General features: G+C 53.6%; 1 protein-coding gene across 8 annotated transcripts in view; it reads left to right on the forward strand.

The window, feature by feature from the left end:
- The window catches only part of Rbfox3 (RNA binding fox-1 homolog 3), a 421,435-nt gene that overhangs the window by 340,215 nt on the left and 59,934 nt on the right, over nucleotides 1–21,286 (forward strand). The window lies entirely within an intron of this gene.

Here is a 21,286-nt window from a genome sequence, read left to right on the forward strand (position 1 = left end):
CGGTTAGGAGCCCCTACATCCCCAGGATGCCCACTAGGGAGGTGCGCACAGAGCCTCAGCTTCCGCCTGCCAGCTGGCCTGAGGCGCAGGAGGCGGGGTCCTGCGATCCCACCCAATGCGGAATCAGTGTGGGGCCCCAGGCCTGCACTAGGGATTGAGAGGGGATTCCCTGGGTTCCCCCAGACCCTCCAGATTATGGCTCGGGAGCCAGCTTGGCCACAGCTGTCCTAAGGCTGCAGTACCCTGGCATCACCCACCCAGTCTGCGCACACCTCTGGCCGGCCCATTCTCCCATGTTCTGGGGGTCACTCTCTTGTAGAGTCACACCTTGACCCTCTGGTATACCCACATGGGTGGGTAGCTTGGGGAGGGGGGACATGGAGGTACAAAGAACTTCCGGCTGGCTTTCTGCTCCTTAGCTCAGTCCAGTTAGAGGGTTCCCATAAGACCTCCTTCAAAAATGGGGTAATATGATAGAGAGACAGAGGGACAGGGTGTCCACATAAGAAGCTTTCGGGGGCTCAGAGTCAGTATTAGGTTAGGGTGCACAACTGACTGGAAACGGAGAGGTGGCATCCACTGGAGATTTCATGGAGACTGAGGCGAGCCATTGGGGGAGGGGAAGCACTTATCTGTCATGCCTTCCACAGACTCTTCAGGGGACCATGGGCAGTGGTGTAGGAGGAAACATGGACATGGCCAAGATGGGCCTTAAGAACCTGGTCCAGGGCAATAAACCCTGGGCTGCTGGGCCCTTGGGCCACCCCTCTACTAGGGTCCCTTGTCTGCGCACTATGGACTGCCAAACATTTTGGCCACTGCAGAGGGAGAGACAGGGGCCCATTCAGTTATTAGGGACAGAAGGTGGCGTGTTGCCAGAGCCGTAGGCCCTTGTTCTCACCTTCCTAGGACCACCTGTGACATGTGGGGCTTCCAGGATGTGATATAAGAGGCACCGGGAACCTCAGACCCGCTGGCCAGCCCCCCACATATTCATCTGTCATTCGCCATTCTCAGAGTGATGGGCCTCAAAGGTGGTCCTCAAAGGGCAGCTCCCCAACTCCTTCTAGTTCCCATAACACTGGGGTCACTTGGAGACTCTGTAATAGGGTCTCTATGGCAACTTGCGTTTCTGTCAGATGCGACCACTTGAAAGTTCAAGGGCGGCCCCCTCCCCCTCACACCCAGCTGTCATGGGCAGTGATAACCTGGGCACCCCCTGGCAGCAAGATGCCAAGATCAGAGGGCAAGTGAAGGATTTGGAGTACAGGTCCTGGAGGCCAGTCCGCGGCTTACTGCTTGTGCTGTCTTGGGCAAGTGGCCTCACCTCTCTGAGCCCGGGTGTTCCTCAGACACATAGTTCCCCTTACTCAGGATGCAAGAACTGAGTAAGATGAAATATGGCTCAGAGCTTCAGCATTGTCTTGATGGGTCAGACCTATGCTTTTTCTGGGGGCGGGGGAGGTGAACCCACCAGCAGATACCCTGAGTCCTCTAGAGCTTGGTAATGCACCCTGCCTGGCCATTTGCAGCTTTCCAGGGGTGCAGCGGAAGGGCAAGAGGACTTCAGAGGCGCTCTCCTCACTACAGATGCTGTCATCTGAGCAGAACCCCTCTTGGGACAGCCACCGCATGCCCACTGCACCAAGCTCGGCAGCACCCCTATTTCTTTTGCCCATCTGCAGCTCTTCTGCAGGGGCAGACAGCCTGGTGCGTCAACATGGGGTCTAGATCGTTCCTGGTGGTTGTGGGTGCACCGTTTTATGGGAGCACACACAGTTCTGGTGGTTCAGGGCCATTACAAAACAAATAGTGGTATTCAGCTTGGCACCCAGCTTGTCCCAGGCCACCTTTAGAGTGAGATGGCTCTTTACATCTCCTGAAGGGAGGATTGTATGAGAAAAGACCTTGGGTGGCACCTGGCTGGACTTCCAGAGGTGAGAGCAGGCCCCTCCTCCAGCCCCTTGTGGGGGCTGCGGGGCTGCTGCACACAATCGCTGGTGCCATATGCCGGCAGTGTGTTCAGTCTAAACAGCACATTTAACATCAGAAGCAGAAGACGTGAAATCAAGCAAGACAAGAGACGTAGTTGGAGGCGCATTAAGATGCAGCTTTTAAACAGGCCAGCTTCCGAAACCTATAGTCTTTCAACTTGGAAATTTAAGAAATAAAACCTCAACCGGTGGAATCCTATTATTTCCCAGTGCCGTTAACCCTTACCTTCTGTGAGCTGCTGGACCCCAGGTAGGGGATGAATGGTAAGGCCATGCCCCCTCAGAGGCTCACGGTTCTGCAATCCGTCACACGGTTCTGTTACCGTTTTTTCAGTCTCTCCTCCCTGCAGTGGTGATGACACGTTTTAGAATCCTAACCAAAACGACTTGGGCTCACCCGACCCTAGTCCGTCTGGGTTGGGCTCTGGTTGGGAAGTGATCCCGAGCTTCCCCCCTTGTCTTTCCCAGTCTGCACCAGGGACCCCATGAGGAATTATCGCAGGACCCTCTTGCTGTGAGATCCTGGGCACACTGCGGAGCTGCCTCATACGGTCCCCCTGGGGGGTCTGTTCCCTCTTAAAAACCCCGAGTCTCTGGTTCCGGGTATATTGTCCTCAGCAGGCAATAGAACTAATCATGGTGACCTTTGAGGGCAATGGGGTCTCATGAGAAAACTCCAGAACATCAGCTGGACTCCTATGGGGTTTCCCATGGCCTTTAGCAGAAGCATCTTTCAGAGATGAGGTGCGAAAAAGATCCAACTCACAAAATGGGATCTCGTCAGTCATGGCCTTTTTATTAAACTAAAGTGTCCTATAAAAGGGAATCTTATCAAGTCACTCAATTACCAAGACGATAAATTCTTCGTGAGGAGAAAGATGGCATTTGTCAGGTAGGGGGAAAGAGCAGAAGGGTTGGGGGTGTGCAGGAGAAGTGTTAGGGGGTGCCTGAAGATCCATGGAGAGGTGAGGGTCCAGCTGCCCTGAAGCTGTCCATGTGTCCCAAGTTCCGTTGATATAACTGCACGCATGTACTTACTCAAGGTAAATCCCCGGAGAGCTTCCACTGCCATGGCAAGCGCTGCCAGCTCCAGAAACTTCCTTCCAGCCTGGGGTCTGCAGTCAGCTTCCTGGAGTTGTTGATAACAGCGTGTTTCTCCCAGGGGCAGAGCCCAAAGGGGCACAGAGGGACTTGAGGATGCTAGGGCCTGTTCTGAGACTCACTAGGCAGCTGCGTTCTTAAAACCCTTCTTGCTTTGCTCTGAGGTAAGACCACTGCTAATCACAGCCATTTTTAATAAGGATTAATTACTGTAGCAAACACAACGCTGCTTCTTACACCTTCTGCGCATTCCTGGGGTTTAGTCTCTGTTCTCCGGCTGTTCATGTATCACCCACAGACTTTGTGTGACTCTGAAAACCCCACCAGACACACACTTGCTCATAGTGACACGGCATGGGTCTCTGGGGAGGACCCCATGGCTGATGGTTAGAAAGAAGGCACGGGGCAGACACCTGTCTGCCATGTCTTCAAGAGGACAATGCTATTCTCATCTGGTGTGTGGATGGAGCCACAGCCCCCAAATTATCCTAAAGATATTAACCAGACTAAAGATTGAACCAGATAAAGATAAGCCAAAGATATTAAACCAAATTAAAGATATACCAGACTAAAACTAACCTAAAGATACCAACTGAAAGAAGTTAACCAGACTCTGTGTCCTCAAACCCGGAGATCCATAGGGACAATGCACTGTCTTCGCTGCCTGGCCTTGACCCGTCCATTCAAAACCATGGCACTGCTTCACTCTGGTGCCTCTGGGAATTGCAGTGTCTGCGTCAGGTCTGCGGGTCCCTCCTGCGTTTTCATGCCTTATGGGTTCACGCTTGTTCTACAACCTGCTGAAGGCTAACCTTATGCATGCATTATGGAAACGTTTAACAGTTGGGGGAAACTGAGGCAAGGAGCAGGTAAATCACACACTACACTGTAAAGCCACTGTGCACCCGGACTCCAGAGCCACTACTGAATCTGTCTCACATTCTGACGAACACCAGAATTCAGGAAGTTTCCCCCCCTTCCCAGCTGCTTTCTCAGCTGTGCATAAAATAGATATCACCTCAGCCAGAGCTTCTGGGGGCCTGAACTCTTGCTCGAATCTCCTGCGGGTCCCTAAGCTGGATCTGCCCCAACCAGAAACCCAAAGGTGGATGCTTCAAGCTGGGGACAATGGATGGAAGTAGTCTGCCTTAGGATTTTAAGATTTTGAGTGTGACTCCTCATTGTGTGGAGTGAGTGGGCTTCTCTGAGTGTGAAGCAAGGGGCTCTGTCTGCCTGTACTGGGATAAATATGTACAGTGGACAGAGGACCTGCCACAGCTGGGGTGGGGTGGGGTGGGGTGGGGGGGTTGATGACCAAGGAGATGCTGAGAACAGCTCAATGCTTAGGGTTCAAACTGTAGACCCAAGCCAGCTTGGACTGCCGTGTGCCCACTAGGTGTGTGCCCAGAGGTGAAGGACAGGTTCTCACGCAGTGGGGCATCTCCTGCATCATTTCCTATACCATGTCCCTCACGGATGGGGCTCACCCTGGCAATCCCGGGCCTGTGGAGAGGTGGAGACTGGCTGCCTGCTTTAGACAGGTTCCATAGCATTTTCTGAGTCCATTGTTACAGCTGGAAAGGCTAAGGATCAGGCTGTTGATTGAAAGGTTTGTCCCAGTGTTTGCATCCCCAGCCTCTGCACCATCAGAGTCAGGGAAGCAGTCTGTCTGCCCCACGGTGCTGAGACTCAGAGAGGGCTGGCCACCATCCCTGGAGGAGGCAAAGGATGAGATTCCAGTCCCGTATGAGTAGCCTTCTGTCCCTGTCTTCTGACCCTAGGGACAGCAAGCTGAAGGTGGCTCCAAGCAGACTATCAGGTTCCTGGGGAGAGGGTAGGGGATGTGGCAGAAGCTGGAGGCTGGCTGTAGCCTCTGTCCAGTCTAAGGAGGTACCTGCAACCCTCAGCACCCAGCTTGGGGCAGGCTAGGCAGCACCAGGGCCTGAGGCAGACGGCCCCTAGGGTGAGGAGACTCTAGTTCCTGGCAGTGTGGGATCCTGACGGCCTATGTGATCCTGGCAGCTGGTCCCATGAGCAGGGCTGGGACACTCTCTCCAGGGGATACATGTTCTGCTTCTTCCTTCTCTTTGCTCTTGTATTGTGCATCTGTTTTGAAGCTCTGACCAGTATGCTCCCAACCCGCTTTCCTTGTTTCCGAGCCTCTCTGCCCGCTCCATCACCCTCTGTCTCTGTCTTCCTTCTCCCCTCTTCCATTTTCAGTTTCTCTCTGCTTCTCCTCTATGCTCTCTTCTGCTCCTAGAAGATTTCCTCCCCACCTCACCATCATCCTGCTGTCTCCAGCCCCCTGCATCTGGCCCACCCATCTACCAGGTGGTTACAGGGTTCTGTTGGGAGAAGGCTGGACCGAGCCTAATCAGAACAGATCTGATTTTTTTTTTTTGTCATCTGTGTGACTGGGTCATGATCTTTGGCATCTGGGGCCCCTCCAGAGGTGCAGGCTGTGAGGGAGCCAGCAGGTGCAGTAGAGCTGAACCCCGTAGTCACTGAGAGGAAGAGAGAGCATTGCCTGGGCCCTAGGTGAGCGTTTGTGCCCCCACAGCCCTGCAGTCCCTGAATGGCTCGGGGAATAGACTAAGGAGAAGGCAGAGAAGTGGGAAGGAATGCCATTGCTATGGCTTATGTTCACACATCCAGTTATGTCATTGGCATGGACACACATTGAGTTATGTCCATCCCAGTTCTTCAATCAGTTCCAGGTCTAGAGTTGGGAATGAAAGGTGCCCAGCTGCCCTTCCCGGAGTCACAGACACAGTGCGACACCAGAAACTAGTCCCCAGGGTCACATGCATGTACCTGCTCCACCTTGACTGTGAAGAACTGGTCAAAGCCCACCCCAGTGAAGGAGAGAGAAGGAACCAGGCGAGGCGTCTGCTCTAGCCTCCTCTGCAGAGCTGTGAAGCTTGGATCTGCTGTCTGCCACCCTCGCCCACACGTGCCCTCAGCCCAAGCCTCCCTCTCAGTCCAGACGTGCAGTTTTATCAGGATGTCGCCTGGTGTGGCAGTGGCAAGCCTGGCTTCTGAGTTATGCTGAGCCTTCTCCCAGCACGCTTGTGCGAGGTAGCGATGGAGAGACAAGCAGATGAGCAGGAGGGGGTGGGCTCGGTGTTTGGTCTGCTGATCTCTGGAACGCCCTGAGAAGGAAAGAGGGCTGCTTAACTACTTGTCTGTGACCGGAGTGCCCCAGAAGGAGGACCTATGGAATCATATCCTCCCCAGGGCTTTCACCACAGTGGGTTCCTAGGAATTGCAGGTCCCTTAGCATCTTTCCTGAACACATTAACAGGGTGGCAGGCCTTTGTTTCCTCTCTAAAAAGCAAGAATGCTGACCCATGAATGGCAGGTGCTCCACGTTGGGTGATGTCACCTCTGTCCCCATGCATCCAGACATCTGTCTGTCCACTCAACAAATCTGAGTTGTACCCAGGCCAGGGACCATCCCTGCCTACACGAGCTCTCATGCTGCTGGGGAGGGTAACTGAGTGACCAGAAAGAGACAGGCGTGCCAGGAGTAAGGTAGGTGTGCCAGGAAGGCTGGGGAAGAGCTGAAGGTGGGTGAAATTGCTGGGTGGTGGGATGGGGGAGCTTGGTGCTACAGGTTGGCTCTTTGAGTTTGGGAAGCTCAGAGCTGAGGCCTGGAGCCTTCAGGGCCGGAGGTGGTAGGGGAGCATCTTGCTTGGATACATAGCCTCATTGCAGCAGGTTGGACAATTGAGTCTTGTTCCAATATACACATTTATGTACTCAAATATTGCCTGTACCTTAAGCCAAGTCCTGTGCTAACAAGAGTGCGTGCATGTGTGTGTGTGTGTGTGTGTGTGTGTGTGTGTGTGTACATATGAGTGTGTGGTTGTGTATTATGCGTGTAGATGAACTCTTCTGCATTTCCTTTATCCTCTGGTGCAGACGAACTTGTGGGACTTCCCAGCTGCCATCCTAAGGAACCCAAAAGGAAATAAGCAACAGAAACACAGATGTGAGAAGTAGGTGGTTGCTGCCAGTGACACTTTGGAGCTGAAGGCGACCCAGGTGCCATTGTGTGGCTTCCTTCATCTTAGTGGGGCACTGCATTAGCACGTGGTGTGCACAAAGCTCTGTGCCCAGTGTCAGGAGGGTCTTCAAGGGAGGCCCTCAGAAACCGTCACCTAAAAAGGGCAAAGGATATGGTCGGGGGCTCATCCCATCTCCAGCAGGAAGATGAGGCATAGTGGGAAAGGCCCATATTACAGATCAGGAAAGGCAAACACGCCCTTTTCCTTGGGCGTCCCAGGACTCCCCAACTTGTCCCTAAATAAAAGGCGTGGGGCAGTGCTGCCACCTGGGTCCATCAGGTCAGCAGAGAGAGCCTAGCTCCTCCCCAGCTGTGCTGTCTTGTTTCTGCCTAGCCACAGCGTGTGGAACGTGACTAAGAAGGCCAACCAGAAGTCTGGGGGGAGGTAATGGAGGTCTCATTGTCAGGGCCGGGAAGATGGCCCCGTGGGTAAAACGTGTTTGCCATGCATGCAAAGCCAGACAACTTGAGTTCAGATCCCCAGGCCCCTCATAAAAGCTGATGGCAGTAGCATGAATAGCCATAGTCTCAGTGTGTCCCTAAGGAGATACGGGAGACTGGATGGTAGCTCCTGGGACAGGCTACGCGGCTACCACAGGGGAGAAGAGACACTCGCAAAGATAATAAAAAGGAAAAGACCAACATCTGATGGTTGCCTTCTGACCTCCGCACACACGCCATGGCATATGCACACTCACACAATGCACAGGAACACACACACACGTATGCCAAAGGAAATAGGCCCTCCCACCTGGCCACACCTAGTGTAGACAGTTTGCAGTGACAGTCTGTGATCTGGTTGCCTGTGAAGGGTGAGGAAGTTCAAAATCCCTAGCACTCAGGTGAAATGACCTCCGGTGACATGTTGTATGTAAGCCCGCCTGCCCCAGCTTTTAGCCTCAGCAGGTACTAGCCCTTCCCCACCTGGCTTTCCACGACGGCATCCACTCCTGTGTTTGCAGCCAGCCTTTGGACCCTGATGTCAGTTTCACACAGAGAACACTTCCATCCGAACGGGCTCTGTTTTGAGTTTGCAGTCATTACATGGATCTTATGGTTAACCCATTAGGCAAATCCAGAACCTTTCGGGTAGAGAAACTCTTTGAATCTCAATAGAGTGCAGTCTGAAGACCAGGAAGACGTTTAAGGTCCCCAGACCTGTGATGGAGTCACCATCCAGTCAGGACCTGGTGAGCCATGACACTGAAGAGCCTCGGTGCTCTGAGATTCCCTCTGTAGCTGCTAGTCTTAGACCGATGTAGGCTAATTTTGTTGACAGCCCCCTGCCACAGCCTGTGGCTGTGTTTCCACTCTCCCGTATGGGAAAATAAGGACATAAGGAAAGCCTTATTTCCCCAAAAGGCATTGCATGATGGTTTGTGGGGCAGAACCCATTTAATTAAGTGACAGATAGTTGGTGTGCATTTCCCTAACGTCTGTATTGGTAAACAAAAGGTTGGCTGCTCTGGTTGGCCTCTCATCCCACTCCTTTTAAAAAATACAATTTTGCTAGTTAATGCACTTCAAGGTCTAACATGAGGTTCGAGGGTCAACTCCATCTCGACCTAAGGTCGTAGCTGGGAAACACCCTGTGTTCACTTACACGCTGTCTGCAGAGCCTCCTGGAGCTGCCCCAGAACCACAGCAAAGATCATGAGTAGCCAAGCACTTCATAGAAAAAAAAATCCTGCTGGGCATAATGCCTCACACCTGCAGTCTCAGCACTTGAGAAGCTGAGGCAGGAGGATCACTGTGAGTTTGAGACCAGCCTCTGGCTACAGAGTAAAACCAAATAAATAAATAAATATAATAATAATAATAAAATAAAGAATAAAAAAGAGTCTGCTGACGGTGACTTGGGCCAGCAGTGATGATAGGTTTCCTAATAACCACATCCACAAAAGCAGAGAGAGACCAGTGAGGGACATTCTAATGTTATATTTCCTTCAGCCGGGTCCTGTTGCTACAGCAGAGTCAGTGGAAACACGGTTGAGATGTCTAGCGTCCGTCCGCGCTCAGACTCTCAAATCCATTTCTTCACTCAGCGCATCTCAGATCCCACCAACCACCATGCTGCCCAATGCTCAGCAGCCACGTGAGCCTGGTGGCCACCACCAAGGATGGCTCAGACCAGCAGAGTGAGGTTTAGCAACAATCCAAGGAGAAGTCTGAGGATAGGCTGTGCCAGGCTGATGGAGGGGCCCAGCGTCTGTGGCTGCACTGTCCCAGATAAAGGAAGCAATTTCTATGGAAAAAACACTGAGTTCAGTGGGTGGATCTTGAGTGCTTGGCACCCTGGGGTGTGAGGAAGAAATAGCTGCTGACGAGGGTGTTTCGGGAGTCTAGACTGAGAAAGTTGGGCAGTAGGGAAGGCACAGGAAGCCTTTGCAGCGATGTCAGGGTCGGAACTACAGGCAGGGGAAATTATATTGGAAAGGGGCTGGAAAGCTGAACCAGGGGTCAGCAGGACAAAGGCTTAAGACAAGGTCGTAAGGCTTGGCTCAGGAGACACCGGGCAGGAAGGGACAGGACAGGGTGTGCTTGGAAGGTATAGCAGGTGGCCTGTGTGGAGGAGAATGTCGAATGGGTGGTCCCATCACGATGGTGCTGGTACCTGGTGTGTGGATGCTCCGACATGGTGCCAGGCTGGGCTGTGCATCCCTAGTGGAGCACTCACAGGTCATGACCTCTTCTTCAGCCACTTCCTGTTTGGCAGGGACAGAGCAAAGACCTGGCCAGCTATTTACATTAGTGTGTTCTTCTGGGAGAAGCTTCAAGTCTCTCTCTCTACAGTTCTCTATAGATATCAGTCCTGGACCTGTGTGACCATCCTGGGCCACCATCCTGGACCACCATCCTAGATCTCCACCCCAGCATGCTCCGGAGCTCATGTGTGAGGAAGCTAGGCAAAGAAAGTCGGTCCTTGGCTCCCTGGCTCTTGGGGAACCCATACCCAGTCCTGGTACTCCAGGTCACTCTCACTGGCTCCTGGCTGGGAGCCCACGGGCAGGAGCTGGGACCAGATGACAGGTAGCCTCCCCATACGCCTCGTGGGTACAGAAAAGTCATAGGAAGAGCTGTGGAGACCAGGGAACTGGTGAGGAATGCTGGGATAGGGCTGGCTGGGGTAGAGCAGGAGGCATGACCTGCTGTGCCTGCCACTCCCACACCTGTTCAAGTCCTGCCGGACTTTGCTCCGTCATCACCTTGCTTAGGCTTCGTGGTTCATCATTGCCTTGGTGGATATCTAACATGGTACAGTTAACTTAGCTACTTGCTTCACCCGGCCCTCTGTTGAAAGGGAAGGACTTGTCTGTTTTGCTCACTGCCATTTTCCCAGGGCCTCAGACGGCGCATGGTTGTGGGGGAAGCAGTGATTGTGTAGTCGGGTCCCATCTTCCAGCTGTGTGTGCAGAGGGAGAGGGAGAGAGGGAGAGAGAGAGAGAGAGAGAGAGATCTTTTCTAGTTCCCCTGGTGAGGCATCCCCTCCACATAAACAGGAGAATCTGAGTTCTTTTTACACACCCCTGGAAGCAGGACAGACATCCCAGAGCTGGGCAAGAATCTATGCAGCCATACTTGGGTGCCTGGCAGCTGTCGGGCGAGGTGTGTGGGGATGCACATATGTGTGATGTCTGTGCACCTGGAGCCACACTTCATGCTAAGAATATGGGGAGCCCCTGAGTGGCAAAGGTGGAAGAGGTTGGGACAGGTTCTTTCACAGTCCCACTGGGACTCCAGGCTCAATGGATGAAGAGCTCTATGGGCTCTGTGGGGAAAACAGCAGGCTTATTTCTCTCCCTACCCTCCTGTCTTCCCTTCTAGATAATTTATATCTGTGGGGTTTTTATTGGGATATAACTCACATATTATAAAACGCACCCACATGAAGCATGCCATTCCGTAGCATTCAGCTGTGCAGCCATCTGATTCCTGAACATCTTCAACACTGTGCATGTCAGCGGCCATTGTCCCAACCCTGTAGCCCCTACACATTCCTTTGCCCCGTGGCTGTGCCTATTCTGCACGGTTCTTATAAGTGGAGTCATCTGTTGGGGCCTCCTTTCCTGTACCGGTTTGAAATACTGCAGCGGGTAACCCCTCCCTCAGGGAGAGACTGCACATCAGAGAGCTGGCAGGGCTTCTCTATGGTGGCCTGGGTGTGCTGTCTTCACTTTGGTGGTCCTCGGATGAGCCTTGAGGAGAGATTTGCTGGCCCTTCTTGCACACAATGGCTGAATAAGGCTGGAAAGAACCTGACCCCGTGAAGGATGGGCCTACCTGTGCCCAGCCTGGCATCTTCATTGCTAGGCCTAGAGTGTGTGAAAGGAAAAACCACGGTGGCAGCTGATTGTGGCTCACCACCAAGCGTGCATCCTTGGTCCTAGCAGAAAAGGGTACTTACCCCTCACATCTGCCACCCAGGCCAGTGACTGCTGCCTCTGTCCCTTGGCAGAGCGCAGTTGTTCCTCACAGACCCAGACCCATGAACACAACTATGCTCCAGGTGCCAGGCCGGATGTCCTGGCCCCGTGGACTGGTGTGTGTGTGTGTGTGTGTGTGTGTGTGTGTGTGTGGTAGCTGCATCTGAACCATTGCTGCAAGGCTGTCTGGGATGAGAGTACCAAGGCAAGCCTTGAGCTGCCCTGATTGCCACCCAGAGGTGTATGCCGACTCTGTTTGCGGAGCCCAGCTAGGCTCCAAGCCTCTGGACTTGGAAACCTCACAGGAGGACAAAGCAAGCTGGGAGGAAAACTGGCAAGTGGGCTATACTCTACAGAAGCCAGCTGGTTGAGGAGGTCATGGGCTTAGAATCTGCCTGGCTACCTTTCTTGTCCCTGTCCTAGGGCCTTGGACATAACGTGACCAGAGCCCTCTGTTGTCCGTAACCAGGACCCTAGTGTGTCTTCACTGTGGCAGGCGGGCAGGTAGGAAGATGAAGGCACAGCACCAGGGTCCCGTAGGCCCCGTACCTGCTCAGCTCCGCAGAATTTCTCCACCCTGCATCTCGGTTTCTTTCTGGTCACTGAGAACAAGGCCACCTCATTGTTGGTAGTATGGGGATAAAGGACAAAGTTGTCGTCCCCAAGCCAGAACAGGTCAAGCTGGACAGACCCTGGCCTCTCCTCATCTTTGTTAAAAGAAGAGAAATCAATCACAAAAATCGGGTCACAGGATGTGGAACTTGTCTTGACTATTTCCATTTGGCAAATTAGCGATTTGAACGGACACTCAGGCAGAAGCAATGGAACGCTGCTGCTTTCAGGTTGGTGGAGAGGATTTCATTTGAGAGTAAAAATATGTCCTGGAAGCCCTAGGCCACATGCCCACTACCCTAAACAGCATCTCTCCCCTAGCCCACCCCCCATATATACAGGGGACTGCCCTCCCCATTTGTCCCCATGGGAACCAGACAGGTCCCCTCCTCTTGCAGGTAAAGTGGAAGGAAGAACTTCAGCTTGGCAAGGGAGTCCCAACTCTTATGTCTGCCCCTGTGAAGGCCTTGAACTTTTGGTGAGGGCTGGATGTCCTTTCAGAAGACTGTGACTGCCCTGAGCTGCTCTTCTTCTTCTTTTTCTTCTTTTTCTTCTTTTTCTTCTTCTTCTTCTTCTTCTTCTTCTTCTTCTTCTTCTTCTTCTTCTTCTTCTTCTTCTTCTTCTTCTTCTTCTTCTTCTTCTTCTTCTTCTTTTTTGGATTTTTCGAGACAGGGTTTCTCCGTAGCTTTTTGGTTCCTGTCCTGGAACTAGCTTTTGTAGACCAGGCTGACCTCGAACTCACAGAGATCCTCCTGCCTCTGCCTCCCGAATGCTGGGATTAAAGGCGTGCGCCACCACCGCCCAGCTCTGAGCAGGTTCTTATGGTCCCTCAGCCATCTAGGTTTCCAGGATGGACCCTAAGTCCCCAAAGGGACTCCAGAACTAATGAAGAGGGAGGGTTAGGCTTAGAAACCGAAAGAGGAGTTAATGAAGCTATGGGATCCCCTCCCTCTCTAGCAGACCCTGATTGGCTATGAGCCACGTGGGGGAAGTGGTAAAGATGAGGACGTCTTCCTTTCTTATCTGTAAGTTGGGCTCACACTCTGTCCTCCGCACAAGCTGGCCACACAGAGTGCGTGGCCTGCAGACCTGAGAGATCAGAGAGCAGGACCACAGAGCTAGATGCAGACCCCCAAGAAAGGGGGCAACAGAAAAGCCACCTCTCTAAGATTTTGTATCATATACTTCCCAATGCCCACCCCACTCGAATCTACCCTCTGCCACTACCCATTTTCATGTGGCCGGTTCCCAAGGACATTTCTAAGCTTGAGGAGGACCTGGGCTCGACCTCTCCCCCTTTATGTTAGCGGCTATATTGAGATGTAATTCCCAAGTCATAAAATTTACCCACTGGACGGTATACAATTACCAACTTAAGAAGTTTGTCAAGTCGAACCTCTGACCCTGCAAACCTGTTTTTAGAACATTTTCCACCCCCAAAAGTTTCTCGATTAGACCCTCAATTTGGTTCTCTCAAGTCCAGTGTAACATGTATTTACCAGCTTGGTGGGGAGGGTGGTGTAGCCTAGGCTCCCCTTGAGCAGGTGGGCAGTGAGGGATGAGCCTCTACTTCCTGCCCCTTGCACACATGGGTGTGGCATGCTTCTCCAGAAATCTGTGCTGAGGTGCTTAGCCTTGGGCCAAGCCTCTGCCCTCCCTGGGGACCCCTGACTCCCTCCTTTGCTCCCTTCCCCAGCTGACTCCCTCTGGGTGGCCGCCCTTCATCCCAGGCTCAGAGCTAAGCCTACTTAATTCTTTTGATCTTGGTTTAGAAGCCGGCCCTCCAGGCCCTCCAGCCCTTCCTATCGCTGCTCTGCCAGTCTCTGCTTGCCTGACTCAGAACTCTGGACTGCGCTGGCAGCTGAGACAGGCTCCCCTGGCACATGCCCTGACCTTCTTTCCTGAGTGTTGACCCCTCTGTGGGCCTGACTGGGTACTCCCAGGAGAGGCCTGGCTGGGGCAGGAACCCCAAGAACTCGGAAGAGAGACCCTTCCCCAACATCTGCTTGGAGCTGTCTTGTGTCCTGCTCTGGGACAAGGTTTGCTGTGCCCCTGCCCTGTAAGAAGCTCAAAGCCAGGGAGAGGGCAAACCTTCAGTTTATGCATCTGGCACACCTGGGTTAAGTTCACTCCATGTCCATGAGCCTCGTTTGCCCTGTCCGTAATACTGCACTGTGAGAGAACATCCGGCAGGGAGTCTAACCCGAGGTGGTCCTCTGCAGGCCTAACCCTCCCCACTACCAGCCCTGCCGTAGGCAAGAGCCCTCCTTTCCTGGGGCAGCAGCCCTTAAGGTGTCTGCCCTGTGGGGGCCTCCCTGACCTCAGCCCAGTCTTACATGGCAGGTTAGCTGATAACCGAGCTGCCCTGACAGAGCCCATTCCTCTGGCTCTTCTCGAGGGGAAGCAGAAGGAACCCATGGGGCCACCTGGGCCTCCAGCAGTCGGAAACCTGGACACAGGCACTCATGCATGCATGCATGCACACACCAACATTATGTCCCGTAGAAATTGCCCCCATGCAGACAGCTTCCCTGGAGGTATTCCAGATAGGTATGGGGACTCCAGAGTGGAACTTAGCCCCCAGGGACCTGCCTTCACCTAACTCTGGAAGCCTTCAAGACCTGGAGAGCAGGACCCTGGACACGAACCTCCTGTCCCTTGAACAGGGTTCAGCAGCTTCCAACAGTCTGTGCCCCTGTGCCCAAGGAGCCAAGACCCCACTCTGGAAACCAGAAGCCCTCGGGGGGGGGGGGCAGTAGGGTAGGAAGGCAGAAAATGTGGGCAGTTTGAAAATGGGTACGGAAGGGCCTCCTCATGTATCCTGGCAAAGAGGCTTGGAGGACTCTGGAGCCTGCTTCAGTGGGGCCCCTGCCATCTCCCCCACGAGGAAGGACATCCCACCACCCACCCACCTTCTCTGGCTCCTTCCCATCCTTTCCTGGATCTCCTAAATAACAAGAACCGAAGGAGACGGGAGATAGGCGGTTCGTTCCTGAGTTGCTTTGTGTGGGGGCTCTTAATTAGACCTAATTAGACTAATTAACTTTCAAATGAGAAACTCGGAGTTTCCTCCTCTTTCCTCTCTTTCCAGCGCTCTCGCTCTGCTCCCTTTGGAAACTGAAGCAGGGATAAATGTTTGAATGGCTCACATCAGCCCGGGTGGTGGAAGCTGGTGGGAGAGAGAGCCTGGTCCCCTCCGCTCTGGCCTCCTCTCCCATCTGCTCCACCCCTGCTGGCTAGCTCTGGGCACTCCTCTTGGCTCCGGAGTAAGGGTGTGGTCCTGTCTCCATTCTGCAGACGCTCTTCGGAGGTTCGTTTTGTTCCTGGCACTAAGGGTAGAGAGATGTTCGCGATGCCGAGTCCCTTGGGTGCTTCTGATGCAGCAAGAAGCGGGATAAGAGAAGTTCTGGGTGAACCTCCTTGTTTCGCCTCCCCAGTCTCTGTGCCCTGTGGCCTCTGACGCTAGACCTTTGAGGTCCTCCTGCTAGTCGTCCAAGAACACTAACTAGAAAACCAGAAGAGATCTTATTGATAAGGCCCAGAGGAGGTCCTGCCAAGGATTAACTGAGGTCCTGCGCCTTCCCCCATAATGCCCCTTGTCACACACACACACACACACACCTTGCACCTATGCCTGACCTCCCACAAAGGGCCTGTAGTTCTGTTTTGTTGACCAAGTTGGCCCTTCCCACAGTCATTTGAGGCCCTCCATTCTGCAGCCACTCCCACTAAGGCTGAGGAAATCGATGCTATTGATGGAAGAGCCTCCCAGGGCCGGATGTGCCCGCCCGACAGCCTCCATCTTGATCCTCAACAGCTGTCCAAGGGTGCTTGAACACCAGACAGAAGGCCTCCCAAGGTTCAGCCGAGTCCCTTCTCAGTCCCTGCTTTGCTTGAGGTTCTTAGAGCATTCAGAATCACCCTAGCCTGTTCTGCCCACTTCTCCATTCCGGTCTCAAGCCCCTGTCTCACTCTTTGCAAACCTTGACACAGAACGAGTCCTGATGCCAACACCTGCAGCTTCCGTATTGATTTCCCCGCTGTCTCAGTTGGAACTGCCGACTGGAGGCAGCCCTACAGCTGAGGGGAGCAGGAAGTTGTTTCTGCTGACTTTCTAGAATGTACCTTATGCTTAGGCCTCAGGACAGGGAGCCCCGTGTGTTCGCCTTGAAGGCAGCCCTTTCTGTTTGCATGGCTCAGCAGAAGGGCCAGGGAAGGCCCAGCAGGGGTAGATTCCAGCAGGCTAGTCTGGACACCATCTGGCCAGAGATGCCCAGAGCTCTGGGCAGACAAGGGCTCAGCGAGGGTCCTGTTCTGCATCTGGCCATCTTGACAGAGGCAGGTACTCTGTACTGGGCAGGGAGCTGGCCGTCAGGAACCTGGCCAGGGGACCTAGGCAGTGTGGATCCCAGCCCTGTGTGGGCATTGAGTAGCTAGGCCTTGGTGGCTTCCTTTTTTTTCTGTTCAAAGCCACACTCTGGAATTCAAACTCAAAATGGTGGCATTTCTGCAAGGCAAATGATCTGATTAGGGGTTAGAGAGGTTTGCAAGGGGCCCATCAGCTCCATTCCCCATCCTGGGGTCCACTTGGCCTAGAAAGCGTCCCTTGAGTGTTAACAATCTCCTATCTGGACCTCCATCAAACGCTCCACCCTGACACTGAGGCCAGAGTCATCCAGCCTCGATGGCCTCCCACTCCCTCAGCGCAAAAACCTAGTAAAGGGTAGGGCAGGGTCTCCCAGTGGGATTCCAAGTTTCGCAGGTAAGATGGGAAAGGGGCCATGCCACCTGCCTTGCTCTCCTCCCATGGAAGCCTCTGTTTGGGAATCCCTGCAACTCTGGCAGTGTCAGGGAACTCTCAAGGTGATGTCCCTCTCAAGGTGGCACCCCAGGGATGCTGTGGAGAATGACTCCATTGGAAAGAAAAGTAGGCAACGGTTGGCTTTTTCCACACAGCCACCTGCCTTTTCCCAACTGGCCTGGGTTGTGCTTTCCTTCCAGGCCGCAGCCAGCCTGTCCCCTCCTCCTCCACCTGCTGCCTGCAGGCCCCAGCCCCGCCCCCAGCCCAGCCCTGCCCGACTCTCCCTCCCATCCCCACCACCCTGCAACACCCGAGGGCTTTGTTAGCACAACTCGGTTCAAATGTCTGATTAGTCCTTAGGAGATCGCGGGGTCAATTTTCTACAGCTCCTTCCTCTCCATTTAACTAATTTAACTGCACGATTGTTACAAATTTCATTTTATTATAGCCCCGCTTCTCAGTCCAATTGAATTACTAAAATCTCATTTTCTCAGAAGTGCTGAATATGTAATTAGAGGAAAAATTATGCTCCTGCCTGCCTATTAGGCCGGTTCATGCATGTGTGCACATGTGACAGGCGAGAGTCGCTGTGAGGTGGGCTTGGCCAGAGGCGGGGCTGCAACCCAGCACGGCCCCGTCAGGGACAGCCACATGGAGGTCAGCGCCATGCAGGGTCGGGTGCCCGGCTGTGTGGAAGGGATCATGCGTGCACAGGCAGCCCCGTGATTGCAGGAGAAGAAAACCCCATTAGCTCCAGATTACAAATTAAACAATATCTGTGGGCCATTGTAATTAAGGGAAAATTCAATTCCCTTCGAATGCCCCATTATGCCTGGCTCGGCAAGGTACAGTGGGGCTGTGCAGCCCCTTCCGTGGGAGCAGAGGTCACAGGGAACTTTAGCCCCAGATCTGCTCCCTGCTTGGTTCCTGGGTCGCAGCGGGGCAGCAGGAGAGGAGGGCATACTGAGGCTCCCAGTGGCTCCTTCCGTTCTGATCTGCAGGTTCTAAGGCTTCTTTACCCACTTCCAGGAGGATCCTTCTGTGGACCCACAGACTCCTTCCATCCCTGCAGGGCTTGGTGTTGCAGGCAGCCCTGGATCTCCTGAGAGTGTTGGTGCGGCTTAGAGAGGAATGGCCATGCTCAGCTGCAGGAAAGGGGCTTCCAGGCACCCCTGGGTGTACTGCATTGTGGAACACTGTGCGAGGTCACTTCGAGTGCTGGTGCAATTCCCTGGGAGGTCCTGAGGGGCCGTGTGCCATACTGACACCATGAGGTCTCTTGGGGCTCCATGAACAGTGTAGGGTACTCCCAGCAAAGTGTATGTGTTCCCCCTCTGTGTCCCGCATCTCACTCACCCTGTCCTGTGGGCTCTGGGAACATCTGGGTTTCTTGCCTCTCTGATCTGACTTTTTCTGGCCACTGTCCTCCTCGTTCCTTGGCCCTGAACACCTAGCAGGGTGACCTCATTATATCTAGACTGTGTCCTCTGTCCCACCGCAGAGGGACTCTCGCCTCTAACCTGTAGATTCCAGCAAGACAGACAGCCTACTGGCTTAGTGTGCCCTGCCTGTGAGATACTGTCAAATGCACAATGCAGCAGGGGTGACCTCCACCTGCTCTGAAATCTACTTTCTTCCTCAGAGAGTTTTTAACCCAAGTGTCTGCTAGAGAAGAGGCAGGTGGACCATATGAGATCAGGGCCCCTGGTTGTCCTAGCCTGGCTTTAGAGTCAGCATGGGAGGTGGGCGCAAAACAGGCAGGACAGCTGCAGGCTCTCTGTATGTCCTGCCCTTTGCACCTGAGAGAGCCCGCCCCCAAAACCACAGCTGCTTCCTGGCTGTGGGTCTCAGGAGGATTCATGGGGCTTTAAGCAAAGACGGTCATCACTCAAGCACACTGGCCTCTAGGGACCCCCTAGGGATGCTGTCCCAGTCAGGGGGTAGGGAATATGAGCAGGCAAAAGTCTGTTCTGTTTTACCTTCTCCATTTTCTCAGCCTCGCGGGTGGTGCTCCCCAGAACGCACACACATTCCCCACCATGCCCTTGGATGTAATAGCAACTCCTCTTTAGGTGTGAGGGGATGTGGCGGCTATGAGCGTGTAGTCATGAATGTGAATGACAGCTCTGTGTCTAGTGAATGTGAATAGCCAATCTGATAGAAGATACATGCGTGAACATGTGTGTGCCCTGTAATGGTGCCTTTGGTCTGGGCACAGCCCCCCCCCTCTCTCTCTGTGTGTATGTGTGTGTGTGTGTGTGTGTGTGTTTGTGGTGTACAACCCCATCCAAGCTTCAAGTGTTTGGGGGCAGCAAGGGTCCCATCCTAGCCACTTCTTCACCTGTTTCCTTATTACACGTCATGTCTCAATATGCCATGAACACATGAGCAGTCTCTTGGGACCATGTAGAAATGCCCTGAGACAGAGTTATGAACCCGTGGGTAGGGTTGGGGGTCTGTGACGATGGCTACCCCCTGTGCAGCCTGTCCCCATCTCTTCTCTGTCATTCCTGACCACCATATCTGTCCTTTCCAATCATTCTGGGCAGTCAGGAGGAAGGCCTGCCTGATCCTGCTTCATCCTACCTGCCTCTTCTGCCCCTTGATCAGCAGAAATCCAGCCCCCTGGCTCAGCACACCCAGTCCTGTGCTGTGTGTATCCTGTCAGGCTGTCAATCAAAGCCATCTGCTTCCTAATCCCCTAAATCCCACCCAGACTGCACCTCCAGTAGAGAAGCCCTCTGGCTGCCACATGACCTCAGTGTGTCACCTTGCTGTGCCTTGAACTCCAAGTGCCCTCTAGCTCTGCCACGAGTGTATAGTGAGTACCTTAGCGCACATGCGTGTACACACACACACACACACACACACGAAGTCTTAACTGTGTACCCTACATTGCCCCTCCTTCCTTCTCCCATCCTCTAGAATTTCTCTTATCCTCTGGTCATAAATCAGCCTAGCACATAGTTGCCCACAGTCTCCTGGCCAGATGCCATTGCTCAATGCCTTGGGGGAGGCCAGCCTTCCAGCATCCCAGGGGTAACAGGGAGCGGATGTATAAGACTTTGGAAGCTGAACTTGTGGGATAGAATTGCTGTCAGCCTAAATGTTGGAGAAGTGAAGGCCCGGGGCCTATGCCTGAGCCAGCTCAGCATGGGTTCCATTTGCTGGAAGCACGCTCACCCATGCGGTGTGGAGATTGCCCCTACTCTCTGGGAAATGCTGGCTTTCCCATTGGTCTGCATCAGTGTATGGGACCCAGGACCCCTGGCTGCTGCTGGTCAAGGCCTTACCTCTCTCGCCTGTCTCCCAGCCAGCCTCCTACTGGGCCACTCCTTGCTTCTGTGAACTCAGGCCCACACTGTTCCCTAAGTGCCTTCGCCCTGGGCTGTTATCTCTCTACAAAGGTTCCGTGTAAACTCAGCAGGACTGGAAGCCCCACACAGCTTCTGTATGTAGGAAGATGGAGAGAGACCCTTCCGTTGTCAGAACTGTTTACGCAGAATGTTTGCTTCAGACGCCCCACTGCCCACCCCAGGGATCCAATGGGGCTTGCAGTGGCTGCCTAGGTCCCCAGCAATTCCTAAGCCATTCCACGAACAGTACCTTCTGCCATCGACGTCTCTCCCCCTGCCCAGCCTAAGGGCTTTTTATTCATTTATAGCTATTTTTTTCCTGCCAGAAAATAGTGGCCCTGAGCTTGGCTGCCAGTCTCTGCTGACCTCACTCAGACGTCCAAACCAGGTTTTCCTTTCATCTCCCCGTACTCTTTACTGGGGGCTCTGGCTGCATGTGCCTGTGTAGGTTTTCCTCTCATCTCCCCGTACTCTTTACTGGGGGCTCTGGCTGCATGTGCCTGTGTACACGTGAGTTAGGGCAGGGTCTACAGGCTTCTGCAGTGTGAGGAAAGGTAAGGAGAGGAGGGCCAGCATGCCCACTCTCTCCATGCTGTCTACTTCGCTGGTCCTCACTGCAGACTGAAAGTGGACACAGGGACATCCCCATTTCACAGTGGAGGGAACGGAGGTGCAGCATGCGGGTCTGCCTAGGTCAGGAAACAGAGGAGTGTGTTGCTGTCCTAGAGGCTGGAGCTTTAGACCACAGCCCCATGTCCTTGGAGCGGGAAGACAAGTGATGGTGTAGGCAGCATACCTCCCGAGGCTTCTCCTCCCTGTGCCCTGGAAGGTCGTCCGTGGATGTAGGTTCCTTCTCCTGCTTTGTCCTGTATGTGATGCACGGTTGACATGTGTATACAGGTGCACACACAGGGCACATGCATGTGGAA

Source organism: Microtus pennsylvanicus, chromosome 11 (assembly GCF_037038515.1).
Source record: "Microtus pennsylvanicus isolate mMicPen1 chromosome 11, mMicPen1.hap1, whole genome shotgun sequence".
Classification (NCBI taxonomy): Eukaryota; Metazoa; Chordata; class Mammalia; order Rodentia; family Cricetidae; genus Microtus; species Microtus pennsylvanicus.